A 17519-nucleotide genomic window follows, 5' to 3' on the forward strand; every position below is an offset into this window, starting at 1 on the left:
AGGGACTAGTTCTCCTCTGCTGCCTGTTATCTTGTCATCGGTGGCGTTATCTAAACACTGGAAGCTGAAACTGAATGAAAAGGGTGAGCTTTTGTCGCATGCTTATAAAGTTCTGTAGCAAAGAAGATGCAGTACGCCCAGCCTTTAACTCGCCTCGGTGTCTTATTGTGCCTGATATTTTCTTCAAATACTTGCCTCATGAATCCACTGACTCACAGGCTTGTTGGTTCCAATGAGAGAGAGGGGGACCCACAGATAGACCCTCAGATGACATATAGAAGCCCTTTTCTCTCCCATAGAAAAATAAAATGAAATAGAAGGTCGGGCAGTGGCACACTCAGTTAAGTGCATGCATTACCATGCACAAAGACCCAGGTTCAAGCCCCCACTCCCCACCTGCAGGAAGAAAGGATGCTTCACAAGTGGTGAAGCAGGTCTGCAGGTATCTATTTTTCTTGCTCCCTTCCTTCTCAATTCTTCTCTGTTCCTATCAAATAAAAATAGAAGAGGGGAAAAAAGAAAGAAAAGAAAAAATGGTTACTTAAAGTGGTGGATTTGTAGTACCCTAGCCCAGAAATATCCCTGGTGGCAAAAAAGAAAAAATATTTATTATACTATATCATATATAATAGTATATAATGCTGGAGAATGAAGTTTTTGTTCATGGACTGGAGGAATAAACATTGTTCATTATTTTATTTAAATAATTCTTTCTTTTTTTCTTTATTGGAAGGATTAATACAGTAAAGTAGTTGGTACATGTGTAAAATTTCTCAGTTTTTCCACATAACAGTCTAACCACCACCCTCATCACCCCTGTCTTCTTCCACCATCATGCTCTAGGACCTGAACGCTCATCCCCCACCACAGAGTCTTTTACTTCGGTGCAATACACCAAGCCCAGGCCAAGTTCTGCTTTGTGTTTTGTGGGGAGTGAATTGAGCAGTTTGCACATGCGTTATACTACCAATTGGCCTCCCAGCCTGAATTTTTACTCTACATACTTAGAAAGAAGCGAGAAGAGACACCGAAGCACAGCTCCCCCATCCATGGAGTTCCATGTTGGTGCTGTCTCTGGTCCTTCCACAGTGTCCAGGGTCTGTCATATGGAAAAGCAGGTGCCTTGCCCCCAGAACCAGCTCCAGGCTGTCCTTCTCACTTCTAATCCAGAAAAGATGGGGTAGGACCAGCAGATCTTGAAGACCTCTGTCTTGAGGACTTGAGGTGGAAACAGAAAAATTAGGGGACTTTGGACACTTGTTAGAGCCAGAAGCCTGGGAAATGACCACGTCAGGTATTTGCTAAGCTAGTTAATGAGGCTACACAGGCAATAACAAGAGACGGAGAGGGCTTTAGTGTCACTGGGGTCTCCGGGGTGAACTGAAGAAGGCAGTGCAGTGAAAGGACAGTGGATTTAAAAATTAACCTGTGTGTACATGTACTATGTTCAGGACAGGAGTTAAAAAGCAAACAGGGTTGAATTGACTTCACTTCACAATTGACTTCCAACTCACTTCTCAGAAGCAAGATGCATCTCAGGAGTAAAACTGGTTGAGAATACAGTCTGCTGGCAATTAAAGAGGACAGTCAACACTCAGTTGCTGGGCATTAAGAGATCCAAGGACATGCGGACAGAAGAATCCAGAAGGGCATAGGAGAATTGCTGTTTGGCCTGAGAAAGGTTGAGTCTTAAGGTTTCTGATCTGGGAAAGATGTGTATATATATATTACACACACACACACACACACACACACTTGGCTCTCCTTTCCTCTTCAGCTTGACAAATTCTGTCGATTCTGTAGGAGCCCAAGCAAAAATAAAGATTCCCCACTCTCAGCATTCCTTTCGGTGGCAGGTGACAGATGAAAAGGGCCCACTTTGTGATTACATGGTTCACTTGTGTAACTGCAATTAAGCTGCCTGTTCAACTCATGCAGCTAAGTAAAAATTACAGCTGAGTTACTTATTAGCTACCTGGACCCTGTTTCCCTAAGTGCTAGAGAGCAGGGGAGAGAGAGCCAGTTTGCAAGGAAGCTGAGTGAGCTCTTATGGGGTTTTAATCAGACAGGCCATGAACATCCTGTGTGTAGAGGAACTGCCAGAAAGATGTTTCCTGGCTAATCTGATGGGCAGGTCTACACACTTTTAACGCTTGGCTCATAAAAGGAGAAATATGATCAAATTTTCCTACAACTACGTGATGGATCCTGGGTCTCTCTCTCTCACTCTCTCTCAATATTTTATTTATTTATTTATTTTAATGAGGGGGGAGAGATACAGAGAGAAGGATACATGCAGAGACGTATACCAGAGCACTGCTCAGCTCTGGTTTATAGTTGTGCTGGAGATTGAACCTGAGATGTTGGAGCCTTAGGCAGGAGAGTCTTTTGCAGAACCATTATACTATCTCCCCAGCCCTCCTAGGCCTTTCTGTTTAGCACCCAGAAGATGAAAGTCAGAAATGAGAGGCTGAGGATTTGGCTCAGTGTTCAAGCACAGGGTGTGCAGTGCCCAAGGCCCCAGATAGCCCAGGTTCACTCCCAGGCACCACATTTGGCAAAGCTGTGTGATGCTCTGGTCTCTCTCACTCATAACAATAAATAATAAATGAGCCTGAAAGCAAGAGTGGAGAATGAAAGGCTTAGGACCAAGACAGAAGCAGAAAGGGCTTTTGCTTTTTCATCTTTGTCATGGCTTTACAGCTTGAGCAAACTTTTTTCAAATATATATGGAGAGAGAGAGAGAGAGAAAGAGAGAGAAGGAGGTCAGGCGAGCTATCTGGCCCATTATGACATTTAATTTTCATCACAGCATCACTCCGCTCTGACTATTGGTAAGACTGGGAATTGAACCTATAATCTCTCATATTCAAGTCTTTTGTACCATCACCATGCTGCTCCTTAGCCCAAAACAGACCTTTCTTTTGAGTGTGGGGAGAAGAAGTGCTGTGACATAGGGATTGAGGGTTTTAGGCATGGGCATTATCAAAACGATTTCTTTGATTTGATGCTCATGGGAGGTGTGTGTGTGTGTGTGTGTGTGTGTGTGTGTGTGTGTGTAGAACGGGTCAGGGGTCACAACTCACCCCGTGACCAACAGCCATTTCCTGGGAGTTCATCCAGAACTTGCTGAATTCCCACAACTAGTTTCTCCCACTCCTTCCTTGTGAACCCACAGAAATCTCTTAACACATAGCTCAGTTTGGCTTTCTGGATTTATTCAAGGAGAGAGGGATCCCTTAGAGACCCCTAGTAAGTGAGCTTCTCTCATAGGATACATACTATACAATCCTGGAGTGATTCATAGAGAAAGAAAGTGGAGCAGGGGATACCAGGCCCCAGAGGGAGAGGGTGGGGAGTCAGAGTTCACTGGGAACAAGTTTTTTGTGTGGGACTGAAGAGAAGGTTCTAGAACTGGAAAGTGGAGGTGATTGTGTAACTGTGTGATTGTGCTCTATGCCATTGAACTGTGCACTTCAAAATGGTTAAAACAGAGGGTGGACTGGGAGATCATTCACCCAGTGGAGTCCACATCTTACCACACACAAGGCTTGAGTTTGAGACTCAACGCCATATGAGTGTGTCATGATGCTAGGGGAAGCTCTGGTGCTAGGCTGTCTCTCCCTCTCTCTGTTTTTCCCTCACTAGCTGCGTGAAAAAGGAGTCCATAGTGATAAAGTCACACATACACACACACAGCTCTGGCTTCTCAGGAGAAAAAAAAAAATGTACTCACTGATGACACTGTAGTATTCTGGATGACCCGTATAAACTTATTATTATGGTATTATCATATTAAAAAATTAATAAAACACAATCACTGAGAGGGCTAGGGAGTTAGATTAGTTGTAGTGCTCTGGGGTTGCACTCAAGAGGTTCCAGGTTTAATCCGTCACACCACTAAGAGCAGAGCTGAGCAACTCTCTGGTTGAAAGAGAGAGAGAGAAATACAGAGAGAGAAGGATGGAATGAAAGAAGAAAAGTAAAGAAGGGAAAAAAGAAAAAGAAAAACGCTGAGAGACATCATAGACTAAACCTTCCAAGGACAGGCCAGGAGGGGGCGCACCAGTAGAACACAAGTTACCATGCACAAGGGCTTGGGTTCAAGCCTCCTGGCTACCACACGGGACTCCCACATTCACACTGAGGCGGAAGGGTCCAAGATTCATGCAGCAGCTCCCAGGTATATTTACATATTCCCTGGAAGCTAAGCCTTGAGCAAGAATTCAAAGAGAAAAGTGGAAACAAAAGTTTCCAACTGTGTGTGGAGGGCGATGCACATAGCACCACCTTCAGACAGGTCCACAAGGAGAAAAATCTATTTGGCTACAGGCATGGGAAAAGAGTAAATGGCTGTCCATTCTAAAGTAAGATGGAGCAAAGCAGGGATATTGATTCTGTGTTAAGGGGCCTGGGACACCAGGACAGCAGGAAGTGGAGTCTGGGAGAAGGAGGGCTCAGTGATGTGCTCTACTGTGTGAACCATATCGGAATCCTTGCTGCCAGTGCGAGCAGCATGCAAAGAGGGTGGGGCATTGTGGTGTTGTCTCTCCTCTCTCCCCCACTTTGACTCTCACTCTCTGGAGAAAACCAATAAAAGAAAGGAAGGGAGAGGGAGAGACGAAAGGAAGGAGGAAGGGAGAGAAAGGGTTTGCCAGGAGCTATGGGATCATACAGGCATGAAACCTCAGCAACAAACGTTGGTGACAGAAAGATGAAAAGAGAACGGAAGGGTTGAAAGAAGGAGATTTCGGGGAGTCAGGTGGTAGCACAGTGACACAAAGTGGGTTAAGAGCAAGTGACACAAAGCGCAAAGACCGGCATAAGAATCCTGATTTGAGCCCCCAGCTCCCCACCTGCAGGGGAGTCGCTTTGCAGGTGGTGAAGCAGGTCTGCAGGTGTCTATTTTTCTCTCCCCTGTCTGTCTTCCCCTCCTCTCTCTGTTTCTCTCTGTCCTATCCAATATTGACAACATCAATAACAACAACAATAATAACTACAACAATAAAACAACAAGGGTAACACAAGGGTGTTGGGTAGTATGCCAGCTCCCCCGGCTTAAAACTTCTGTCTCTAATCCTGCTTAACTAAGCACCATCATGCCTGCATGGCATTGGTTTGATCCCACTTAAAGCTGTGGTCTATTTACATAAACCACTGTTAACTAAGCACCACCCTCCCTCCAGGGCATTGGTGGTTCAGTGGTAGAATTCTCCCCTGCTCCGCCCCCTCTCCTTATCACACTCTGATTTTCACCAATCTCTTTTTTTTTTGCTCCACCCTCTCTACGTCACACCCTGTTTCCACCCTACTTGGCTAGTATATATACAAGCTGCTCTTCTGAGTAAAATCACTTGGAAATTGCTTTCCTGTTCCGAGGGTTCCAGAGTGTATCTCCTGCGACGTTAGTGTGGCACGAGTTCCTGATCCCTCTCCCACGCAGCAGCCTAGATTGGCTCCAGATGAGTTCTCTCCAACCCAGAGAGCACTTGCTCAGGAAGAAGCACCCTTAGGCTATCCCGGCAAACGGGAATAAACAAATACATAAATAAACAAATAAATAAATAAATAAGTAAAAAGGGTTCAGAATTTAAAAAGAAAGAAGAAGGGGATTTCACATGACCAGGAGGGAATGGCCTCAGCTTTCACTCTAAGATTAAAATGATAAGAAGTGTCTTCTGATAAACCTATACCTGGGTGATATTCCTGAAGAACATTCCTCTAGGTTCCCCAAAAGTGGAAGCAGTGATTTTTTCCATTAGGAGAAAGATAAAAAAGGAGTGATCTGAAAATGTTTAAGCTTTCTCTGTTTGTTTGATTTTGTTTTGGGGGATAGATGGATTTATCTGTTTGTTTTTACCAGAGTACAGTTCTGTCTTATGGTAGTCTGAGGAACTGAACATGGGACTTCAGAGCTTCAGGCAGGGAAGCCCCTTGCATTTAGCCACTATGCTGTCTTCTCCACGGCCTTCACTGTTCTTAACTGAATCTGGACTTTAGGGATCAGAAGACAGTTCTGAGTTGGAGCCCTTGGCACCATTTGGGAGCACCATGATACCAGAGGAAGCTCCGTGGATGATGAGGTGATGCTTTGATGGCTCCCCCACCCCCGTGTGTGTGTGTGTGTGTGTGTGTGTGTGTGTGTGTGTGTGTGTGTGTGTGTGTGTGTGTGTGTGTGTCCTCTGTCTCTATCTGAAATCAAAACTTGCAGAAATTGGTCTGGGAAGGTGCAGTGGAACTGTACATGCATGAAGCCCCAGTGACTCTCTCTCTCTCTCTCTCTCTCTCTCTCTCACACACACACACACACACACACACACACACACACACACACACGAATCTGCACTTGAAGTAATAATAAAATACTTCCCCGGGAGTCGGGCTGTAGCGCAGTGGGTTAAGCGCAGGTGGCGCAAAGCACAAGGACCGGCATAAGGATCCCGGTTCGAGCCCCCGGCTCCCCACCTGCAGGGGAGTCACTTCACAGGCGGTGAAGCAGGTCTGCAGGTGTCTGTCTTTCTCTCCTCTCTGTCTTCCCCTCCTCTTTCCATTTCTCTCTGTCCTAGCCAACAACGACGACAACAACAATAATAACTACAACAATAAAACAACAAGGGCAACAAAAGGGAATAAATAAATAAAAAAAAAATTAAAAAAAAAAAAAAACTTCCCCACAGGGATTAGACCTGAATTCCCAGCACAAGGGTCACACTTGTGGGAAGGGCCTTGTCTGGGCATATTGACCCTCTGGGAGAGACGGACTCCACACAATCTCTTCACCTCGATCCTCTAGGTTGTACTTCTTATGCCTGGGTCTTGTTCACACCTCTCAAGTCACAGTAGACTCCTCCTTTCTCTCTGCATAGTCCATCTCCCTGGTCTGTTTCTGCATCCCGGGGTCCTTTGGAAGCCTAGTCCATGGTCTGCCCATGAGCCCTCTTGGACTGAACCCCACACCAAGTTCAGCTGTTCTTGGGCACAGAAATGCCTCCAAGGCACCTTCTAAATCTGTCCAGGCCAATTTAGACACTGAGGCCAAATGGAAAAGCTGGTGAGCACTCTTGGAGCACAAGGCTGGCCTGGGTCTAAAGGCAGTCTATTCCCCAGCCAAAGATTGACTGCAAGCAAACCAGACCACATGGGCCCTGGCACGGAGCACAAGGAGAGTTTTATCTCCACTCCAGCCTGTAGCCCGTACTAGAACAAAGGAGCAAAGGTTCCTTAAACATAAACACAGCTGACTCTCTGGATGGAAAGACAGTCCCTCTTTCAGACCTATGAAAGGAGAAGCATCAGGGACCAAACAGGCTGGAGAACCTGTGTTTTCTACAGCTGCCCGGGAGAGCTGAGAGTGAGACTGTAATGACAGGGAGCCCTAGGAGGGCACTTTATGTTTGCTGGTGGTCATTGACAAAAAGGCATGTGATCATTCTCTTATTTGTTTACTCATTTTTGAAACCCCAGGAAGGAGATCTACCAGGCCCTAAATAGCCACAAAAGGCCTGTTGTGTCATATCCACCAGGTCAGCAGCTGCCGACAGTGACAAGTCCCAGTGAAAATATGTCAGATAGCTACACCCTCTTCCTTTTCTTCTTTTTCTCGATGAAGGGAGAACCCTTGTACATAAAGCAGAGTTACAGAAACAGTGTAGAAGAACCTTTTTGTTTCCAAATGGGGGAAGAGAAGACTCCACACAGAAGGGAGAAGGAAGATTCCACCCTGAGGTGCTCTGAGGACCTCTTGGGATTCTGAGAAGGAGGGAGGAAACTGAGAGGTTGGCTCTGGGTGAACAGGGCCACCTGTCCTCAGTGACAGCTGACGCCAGCATCTTCCTCCCCTGTGTGTTCAGGTGGCTTGAACCCAACACCACACACTGAGTAGCTTATAAAGGACAGAAAAGGACTTCTCCCAGTATAGGGGTTAGAAGTCTGGGACTAAGGTGTTAACCTGGTTGGGTGTGGGCTCTCTTCCAGGTCACAGGTTTCTTGTGTCTTTGCATGGAAGAAGAGAGGAGGGAACTCTGTGGAGTCTCTTTCAGAAGGATATAAACCCCATTTCTGAGGACTCCACCCTCGTGACCTAACTTCCACCCACAAAATTCCATGGCCAGATTTCATCACTTCTAGGGAGGCGGGAACATCAATCACTGAATCACAGGGGCCACAGATCTTTAGATGATAGTGGCTCTGAGGAGGGAGGTGGCAGGTCCACTGAGGAGGAACCACCACCCCCCAACAATCTACTTCCTCTTTCTGCCCTGCTCCCCTTTGCTGAAGCTTTGCTCACTTTCTCCCTCCAACCACAAGTTAAGGTGGGACGAAAAAGTCAATTGATTTGGGTCTAAAAGCCAGATTCGGCACCAGGACTCATGAATCATGTGGTCTGGGCAAGTCATGACAACTTTAAAAATCATTTGCTTGTGGTGGAAACAGGGCTGTAAGTTGGAATGAATTCACTACTCCAGCCCACCTCTTTGTTCAGATAGCAAGACACAGAAAGCAGGAGAGACACCATAATACCAAAGCTTCGTCTAAGGCCATAGCATCTCCCAGGTGACAGCAAGTCTCATGTTGGGCCAAAGACACAGCAATGCATGCAGGCATCCCACCTGGTGAATGTCTCTCGTTCCTATTAATTTATTGGTTTTTTGTTTGTTGGTTGGTTGGTTTTTTTATTTAAACTTTTTAATTTTATTTAATTATTTTGCATAGAAACAGAGAGAACTTGAAAGGGAAGGAGAGAGAGAAAGAGAGAGGAAATAGAGAGAGGGGAGAGAGAGGAGAGAGGGGTAAGAGAGGGGAGAGAGAGAGAGAGAGAGAGAAGGGAGAGAAAGAGAGATCTGCAGCACTATCTCACCACCTGTGGAACTTCCCTCCTGAAGGAGGGGATTAGGGACTTGAACCTGGATCCTTGAACATTGTACTACTATGTGCCTACTTACTTATTTGATGTATAGATAAACACATATGTAGGTGTATGTGCATGTGTATATGTATATGTATGGAGAGGTGCCAGAGCACCACTCGAGCTCTGGCATATAGTAGAGTAGGTTGAACCTGGGAACTCTGGGGTCTCAGACATGCACATACTGTCTTAGATAGCACGAAGTTATCTCCCAGGCCTATCATTCCACTTGTATACAGCTGTGTGTTTATTTCCAGTAACAGCCTGTCCTATTCCTTCAGGTTACTGTGAAACTCAAATAAGCTCTAAGAAATAAACTCTGTGTAACTCTAGATGTCTGTGGTCTTGCTGGCCACCATATTGGATCAGTCACCAAATGTCATTGACTCTTAAAGGGCCCTCCCAGATGCTTTTTGATTTTGTGTTTTTAGTGCTGCTACTATCGTCCTGCCCCAGTGGAATGTTCAGCGTTCCAGTATGAGTCCTTGGCCTTCTGGCAGCCTTGAGTGCAGCCAGGGAGCAAGAATATAAGCCACCTATCGCATCAACTCTTGCCCAGGTGGCCTGCTGCCGTGAAAACAAGTCTCAGGCAGAGTTCTGACACACAGAGATGCTGTCAACCAGCAGGAACAAACCTCAGACCACCTGATTGGTAAGATGAGCCAAGTCCCCACTCTCAGCTTTGTACTGCAAGCAGATGTGGCAAGAAGCTCGCAGCAAGACTCGGCTAATTGATCAGATGATGGAAGTCTCCTTCAATAGATGGACACAGGATCTAGTGGAGTTGGAGGACCCGGAGGCTGTTGCAAGCTGCTTACACTCAGCTAGTTCATCACGCAAAGGCAACGGTGCCCAGACAACTCTCTAACCACAAACGGTGTTCAAGGCATCCATTAAAAAAAGAAAGCCCAGTATGCAAGTTAATGACCAGGTCCATTGATAATTACCTGAAATAAATGTAACTGATTTTTCTGGCGTCAGGCTTAGGAACCTAATAGAACTACCTTTAAATGTCCACAGAGGATAAGGGGATGTCACATGTTCTAACAGATAACTATACCTATGGTGGCAGTGAAACAAAAATTAAACACACATCAGTATCACATTGTCTAAACAGAGCTACTTTTAAAACTGATAGCTAGGGGCTTGAAGATAGCTTAACAGATAGGGTGTGCCTTACCACCTGCAGGACCTGGATTCTAATGCCAGCACCACACAGGAATGTGCAAAGCAATACTGTCTGTCTGTCTGTCTGTCTGTCTATCTATCTATCTATCTATCTATCTAATCTAATCTATCTCCCCCTCAATCTCTCTTAGTCTCTATCCAATAAATAAATAAATAAAATATTTTTTAAAATTCTCAGACAGGGGTTGGGTGATTGACATACTTGTTTGAGTGCACATGTTACTAGGCACAAGGACCCAAGTTCAAGCACCTGGTTCCCACCTGTAGGGGGGGGGAGCTTCACAAGTGATGAAACAGTCCTATAAGTCTCTCTCTCTCTCTCTCTCTCCCTCTCTCTCTTCCTCTCTCTCTCTCTTTCTCTCATACACACCCTTCCTTCTCAGTTCTGTCTCTAGTAAATGGTAGATAAATAATTAATTTAAAAGGTTAAAAAATAATTTCCAGTCACAGTATTATGATGTGAAGACTGGCTATCATCTCATTTTCTTTCTGATTGGGACCCCCAATGGGCCCAGAATGCAGATGTTGAAAACAACCCCTGATCCTATGTGAGTACAGGTGGTCCTGGACCAGGAGGGAGAGGTCTTGGGGGAACAATCTGTCACCTAACTAACCTGGCATGTTTTCTTGGATAACCCAGGAGCTAAGGATGGTTATTGATGGCTAAGAAGTATAGGAGAAGAAAACTACACAGAATTCAAATGTCAGCATCCATAAATAAAGTTATATGGGCACACCCACTGACTGGCAGGTTGCCAGTGACTGAGCTCCTGCTACAGCTGAGGCAGAGACTCTCTGATACTTGCTGTCATGGCCAAGGAGGTGGCTTGATGGTGAAATGCAAGAGGTCTCAGGTTCAATCCTATGCCAGAGTCATGCTCCAGTGTTCTCTCTCTCACACACACACACACATAACAAGTCTTTAAAAAAAAAACTGCAGGGGAGTCGCTTCACAGGCGGTGAAGCAGGTCTACAGGTGTCTATCTTTCTCTCCTCCTCTCTGTCTTCCCCTCCTCTCTCCATTTCTCTCTGTCCTATCCAACAACAACAATAATAACAGCAACAATAAAACAACAAGGGCAACAAAAGGGAAAAAATAAATAAAATAAATATTTTAAAAAAGTTAAAAAAAAAAAAAGCAACTTAAAGAAAGTATTTATTGTTGCCTGGTATCACCTAACAGAAAAGTGTACTTCTCTCTGATCTGTCCTCTGCTGATGTCTGTGCTGTGATTGCCCTGGTGAAAGAAAGCTGATCTTCCAGATGTTTCTATGGTCCTATGGTTGTACAACTCTGTGAACTCCACTCGTTGTCGTTGAAGCAACAAGAACGTCTCACTAGACCTCCCTCAGAAGTTGCCTTTTCTGTCTACAGGCTTAGGAAGCTGACATTTTCTATTTCTCTAGGAAATTCTTAGGTAGACTAAAATAAAATGCAACCAATCCTCTGGCAGCTAGAAGCCTTCAACATAGAGCCTGGGGTCAGAAACAATATCTTTAAATTCCCTTTTGCCCTTCCTGGGTAAAAGAAAGAAAGAAAGGATAAATAAATAAATAAATAAATAAATAAATAAATAAATAAATAAATAAATAAATAAATAGAGGGTCAGAAAAATAGCTCAGTGGATATATGCTGCTTTGCCAGGTGGGTGACCTAGGTTCAAGCATGGCCCTGACCACACTGAAGGGAGCTTTGATGCTCTCTTTCATACTCTCTTTCTCTGCTTCTCTGCTCTTGTCAAAAATGAAAGAAAGAATGGAAAGAAGGAAGAAACGAAGGAAGGAAGGAAGGATCTATAAATGGCAAACACAAACACACACACATACTCAGTGTCTCCTAGTGGACATTTAGAGAACCCTATGGACAGTTGCTGCCTCTTGTTCTATATCAGAGCTTAACAGATCTCAAAACAGAATAATGAGACCTTTTAGGAAGTGCAGAGCAGTTGTTTATGGGCAGACTTCACTCTCTCTTACTTCCCATTAAAGAAAGAGCATCCCGAGGGGACATACGTGTGGCCCAAGGATGCACACCTGAAGCCTACATAACACTGCAGTGCCGTGACACCTCAGTTAAACGAGAGAGACGGTATATCGTGGGTGGGGCAGAAAGTAAGCACGTTAAGTGAGATTAAGCCAAAGAGAGAAAGACAAACACCAAATAACCTCATTTATAGGCAGAACTTGAGAAACAAAGATAGAAAGTGAAAACACAACGTCAAACGTGGACTGAGTTTGGTGTATTGCATCAAAGCAAAGGGGGAAGGAAAGGGGCAGGGAGTTGGGGATGCTTGTACAGGACAGCAGAAAAGGACCTGAGTTGTTAGTGAGAGTGCTTTGCAGACACCTAGCATTGGGAAATAAGAAACTGTATCCATGAGCCAACTACTGTAGTATAGATCATTAACCACCCAATAAAATAGTTACAAGAGAGTGAAAAAATCAAAGGGAAAAGAGAGAACAAAAGAGAAAAAAAAAATAAAACTATTCAACTAGGAATATTCTGGAACCCACCCATAAGTCAAAGGCTTCTATAATTTTCTGGTCATATTCTCTCAGAGTCTTTATCTAGGGCCACCTAAAAACTAGAGAAAAGGCACAGACTCTTCTCTTTTTATTATCAATTTTTATTATCAATTATCTTTTTATTATAAATTTTTTATTATCATTATTTATTGTATAGAAACAGTCAGAAATCAAGAGGGTAGGGGGAGATAGAGGGGGAGAGAGAAAGAGAGACACCTGCATCCCTGCTTTACCACTTGCAAAGCTTTCCCCCTGCAGGTGGAGACCAGGGGCTTGAACCTGGGTCCTTGCACATTGTAACATGTGCTCTCAACCAGGTGCAGCACTGCCTGTCACCCCCAGACTCTTCTTTTTTAAGCTTTGCAAACCCCCAACAATAACCAGTTATTCTTTCCTGAACTGAAGACAGAATTCTTTGTCCTGTAATAATTTTCTATTCTGTGCATGAAGGCCTGATATTCAGAGACTTGCCATAGTTGTTGGCACCAGATGAAGGGAGAGCGATCTGGTGGGTCCTATGTCCCTTGACTTGAATTCCCAGAGGCCATTGTTATTCCCTGTCCCCAGAGAGAAAAAAAAAAAAAAAAAGAGGCTGTTGACATGTTGGTACATGGAATGGGAGACATCATGGGGCCACTCAGATATCTCCCTCTGGATGGCATCAGTGGCCAGGCCTGGGGATGGTTGGGGTGCAAGAAGCCTGACTATTCTCTTGTGCTAGGGAACCTTGGGTCTTTATCAAGAGTTTTCTGGTGTAATGAATGGTTCCTGGCCTGGCCTGTGTGGAAGTTCTATGAGTTAATTATATCTTTTCTTTTTTTTTTTTTTTTTGCCTCCAGGGTTATCCCTGGGGCTTGGTGCCTGCACTATGAATCCACTGCTCCTGGAGGCCATTTTTCCCATTGTGTTGCCCTTGTTGTTGTTGTCCTATGTTGGGCTAGCAACGCAGGAGAGAGAGAGACCCAGGAACCAAGCTCGTGGTGGCAAGGCAATTCAAATCTTTATTCATCCGAGCACCCCAGAGTCGGGTGGTAGCACACCGGTTAAGCTACGTGGTGCAAAACCGCAATGGCGGCGTCAGCCTCTCACTCTGCCTGCCCACCTCTCCAGCTGGAAAAGGGTAGAGGCAAGTCGGAAACAGAAGTGACTTGACAATACCATACATGGTTAGGAAAGGGGCAGAGAAAGGTGAAAAAAGTAGGGACTTCCTTAGCAACTGTTGCTAGGGGTTTAACTGGTAGGATTAGTAATACCCTCTGGGCTTGAGGGTAGAAAAAGAATATATTAAATGGGAAGAATGGGTGGGGGCCTTAAGTCATTTGTTAGACAAAGCAGAAGATTGATATGTAGATAATAAAAGGATGGGACATAGTATCAAGGAATGCAGGGTGGAGCAGGGGGAGCTGGCTTAATGTTTTAAGGAATGCCAGGCTCCTGGAGGCAGAAAAATGCAGGGTGCTTTGTGAGGCAGGGAGTTTGATATGATGTGGCAGCCCTTTGGGGTTCCCGTGTCCCCCTTGCTCAACCTCTTGGTAGAGAGAGAGAATAACAGGATATACATACCCCTCAGTTCAAGCCCTGCCAGGCTCTACCACATCCTCACAATTTCCCTACAGTTCTAGGTGTTGTTGTTGAATAGGACAGAGAGAATTCGAGAGAGGAGAGGAAGACAGAGATGGGGGAAGACAGACACCTGCAGACCTGCTTCACCACCCATTAAGTGACCCCTCTGCTAGTGGGGAGCCAGGGACTCGAGTTGGGATCCTTATGCTGGTCCTTGCACTTGGCACCATGTGTGCTTGACCTGCTGCGCTACCGCCCAGCCCCTGAGTTAATTTCTTTTAAAGGTTTATTAATCACGAGAGAGAACTTCACTCTGGAACATGTGTTGCTGGGAATCAAACTCGGGACCTCAAGCATGCAAGTACTGTACTCCCCCACCGCTGAGGCACCTCTTTGAGCTAATTCATTAGGGGGGCACTGCTTTCCCAGAAGAAGAGAATAAGTTACCAGCAGACAGATGGCTTTGGAATCAAGGACTGAGAGAGGCTCAATTCTCAGGGACAAGTCTCTAGAAGTAATTGGTTCAGTGCTTCAGTAATTAGTCACTACAGAAAGGGCCGCTGAGGAGGGTGAACAATATGGCACCCAGGAGCCATGTAGTATGTGGATAACATTTCCATTGCTTTCGAACTCTGCAAACCCATTTGAGCCCTGGCAGCCAGGGTCAGAGCAGAGAGAAGATGTGGCAGCTGGTACCTGGAGTGATTGGGTTCTCTGAAACTAGCAGGAACTTGTTCACCCATCTTTCTTTTCTCCCTCCCCACCTCCCTCCTTTCCTTCTTTCCTTTTCTCACTTCCTTCCTTTGCACTGGACCCTCAAGAAAACCCAGTTTCACCAGTCTAAGCCAGCTCTTCCAGATAGGGAAAGAGAGATAGGCAGAGAGGGAGAAACACAAAAGGTTCCCCCAAAGCCACAGAACTCCCGTGTAGTATGCTGGGACTGGGCCATGTGCACAGCAAGGCAGGCACCCTCCCAGGTCAGGTATCTTACTAGCCCCTGGCTCCCCTTATGTAAATGAGGTTTATCTGGGGCAGGGGTACCCAGGTAGTCAGGTAGCTGTAGTGTGGGTTAGTTCCACAGTGGACACCAAGGAGATCCCATGTGCTCTCTGTGGGGACACCAAGTGAACTGCCTGATTATTTCACTTACAAATCTTTTTATTACTTTATATTTGATAGAGACATTGAGAGGAAATAGGGAAGGGAGGAAGGGAGAAAGAAAGATACCTTCCTCACTGCTCCACCTCTCAAGAAACTTCCCCCCAGCAGGTGTGTGTGTGGAGGGGCTTGAACCCAGGTCTTTGCACATGGTAATGTGTGCGATCTACCATGTGTGCCACCACCTGACGTCATGACCTTCTTGACTTCAACACCAACCAGATGTGCTAGTGGTGGTCCAGAGGACTTGAATGTGTGAGGTTCCAAGTTTGATCCTCAGCACAGCACACACCAGAGTGATGCTTTGGTCTTCTCTCTATATATCTCTCCCTCTCCCTCTCTCTCTCTTTAATTCATAAACAAAAATAAGTCTTAATAAGCATCAGCCAGGGTGTCATGCTCTATTGTGAGGTTCCATTCCTGCCACCTGCTACTAATTCTTCCTCAATTCAAGAGAAGTAGGCAGACAGAGTTTTGTAACCTGAACACCCCCAGCCATTGCTTCTCTGCTCTGATGATCCAGGGGCTAATTCTGCCCATGAGATTGAATGGTGTGTGTTGTCCTTCTGTCTGCCCTCTGCTGCCAATGTGAGGGTCAGCTCCCAGCAGGGCAGCAGCTGGAGTGCCAGTTTAGGCTGTTCACCCTGTCGGGAAAGCAAAGAATAGGGCTATGTCTCTGTGGAGCTTCCAGAAGGTGCCAGCCTGTTGCTTTATCAGAATGGCATCATTGAGTTCTCAGTCCAGACTTTCTTCAAATCCAGGCTCAAGTTCAAGGACACCCAGGAATACTGAGGACACAGAATCCCAGTCCTCTCTTGGAAGAAATGGGGGAAAAAAAGCACTTTGACTAAATTCACCACAAAAGCAATGATTGGTCCTTCTGTTCTCTTCGAAGGCCAACTAAGAGAAAGGACACATATTCTGCAGCTATTGATGGAAAGAATCTCTGAGAGAAAGAGAGAGAGAGAGAGAGGATAATGTGGGAGCTGCAATACCAGGCATGGCTTGCTTCTCTGACAATGGTGCCTTCTGTTCCTTGCCAATAGCAGCTTTCAATGCAGGGCAAGATGGCCGAGACTCACAGTCACTGAAATAAGCCTAACTGCCCTCGAGAGCTTGTGGCAAGTTTTGTGCCAATCTAAACACTTTAAATGAGTAAATCATTAACCTTCACAATGAGCCCATAAGAAGCTGCCAGGAGTCATCCCGCAGCATAGAAGGAACTAAGGCACGGACAAAGTGATTCAGCTGCCAGGGGGGTGTGATGTCAGCTAATAACATGTGTGGTGAAGTTCAGCCCGGCCTGGGGCAGGGGTCATGAACTAATACTGTGCTCCTTGTCCTTCTATGAAGCTGACCAAGCAACCACACCACCATGGAAAGCAGAGCTCACTCAACAGAACAAACTAAACAAGAAAAGACAGTTTCTGCCTTATTCACTGTCCCATGTGATGGCCACGAAAAGCCAAGGACATGTGAGACCCAGGGCCAATTAAAATGTATTGGGCAGGGAAGATAGCATAATGGTCCTACAAAAGATAGTCACGGCTGAAGCTCCAAGTCCCAGGCTCAGTCCCTCTACCACTGTAAATCTGAGCTAAACAGTGGTCTGGTGAAAATAAATAAAAAATAACCAATAAAAAAAGGAAGAAAGAAAGAGCAAAGAAATAAGATGTATGGTTTAAACCCAGCACACAGTTCGCTTTGCAAGCTTCTCTTAGATTAAACAAAGAGGCCATTAGATTCAAGAGACCCTGATGCTTGGGTCACCTTAAAAAAGCCAGGCCAAACCTAAGGGTAAGAAATCAAAACCTGATGCCAGGAGATAGTCAGCAGATCACACATCTAGCCTTGTACGAGGAAGGACTAGGGTTCAAGGTCTGACACCACATAGGAGTACCACGGATAGCACCAAAGGGTCAAGTTAGCAACAGCGGAACAATGCGCTTTCTTCCCTCTCTCTGTCTCTGTATATCTGATAGGGAGTGGGAGGTGGCATACCCAGTACAGCACACACATCACCAGGGGCTAGATTCTGGGTTCAAGCCCCTGGGTCCCCACCAGCAGGGGGAACTTCACAAACAGTAGAACAGTGTTACAGGACTCCCTCCCCCTCCCCCTCCCCCTCTCCCTCTCCCTCTCCTTCTCCCTCCCCCTCTCCCTCCCCCTCTCCCTCTCCT

General features: G+C 45.6%; 1 protein-coding gene across 1 annotated transcript in view; it reads right to left on the minus strand.

The window, feature by feature from the left end:
- Positions 1-17519, minus strand: part of RNF152 (ring finger protein 152) — a 393455-nt gene that overhangs the window by 203982 nt on the left and 171954 nt on the right. The gene's annotated exons all lie outside the window — the stretch shown is intronic.

This window comes from Erinaceus europaeus, chromosome 15 (assembly GCF_950295315.1).
Source record: "Erinaceus europaeus chromosome 15, mEriEur2.1, whole genome shotgun sequence".
In the NCBI taxonomy this organism is placed as follows: domain Eukaryota; kingdom Metazoa; phylum Chordata; class Mammalia; order Eulipotyphla; family Erinaceidae; genus Erinaceus; species Erinaceus europaeus.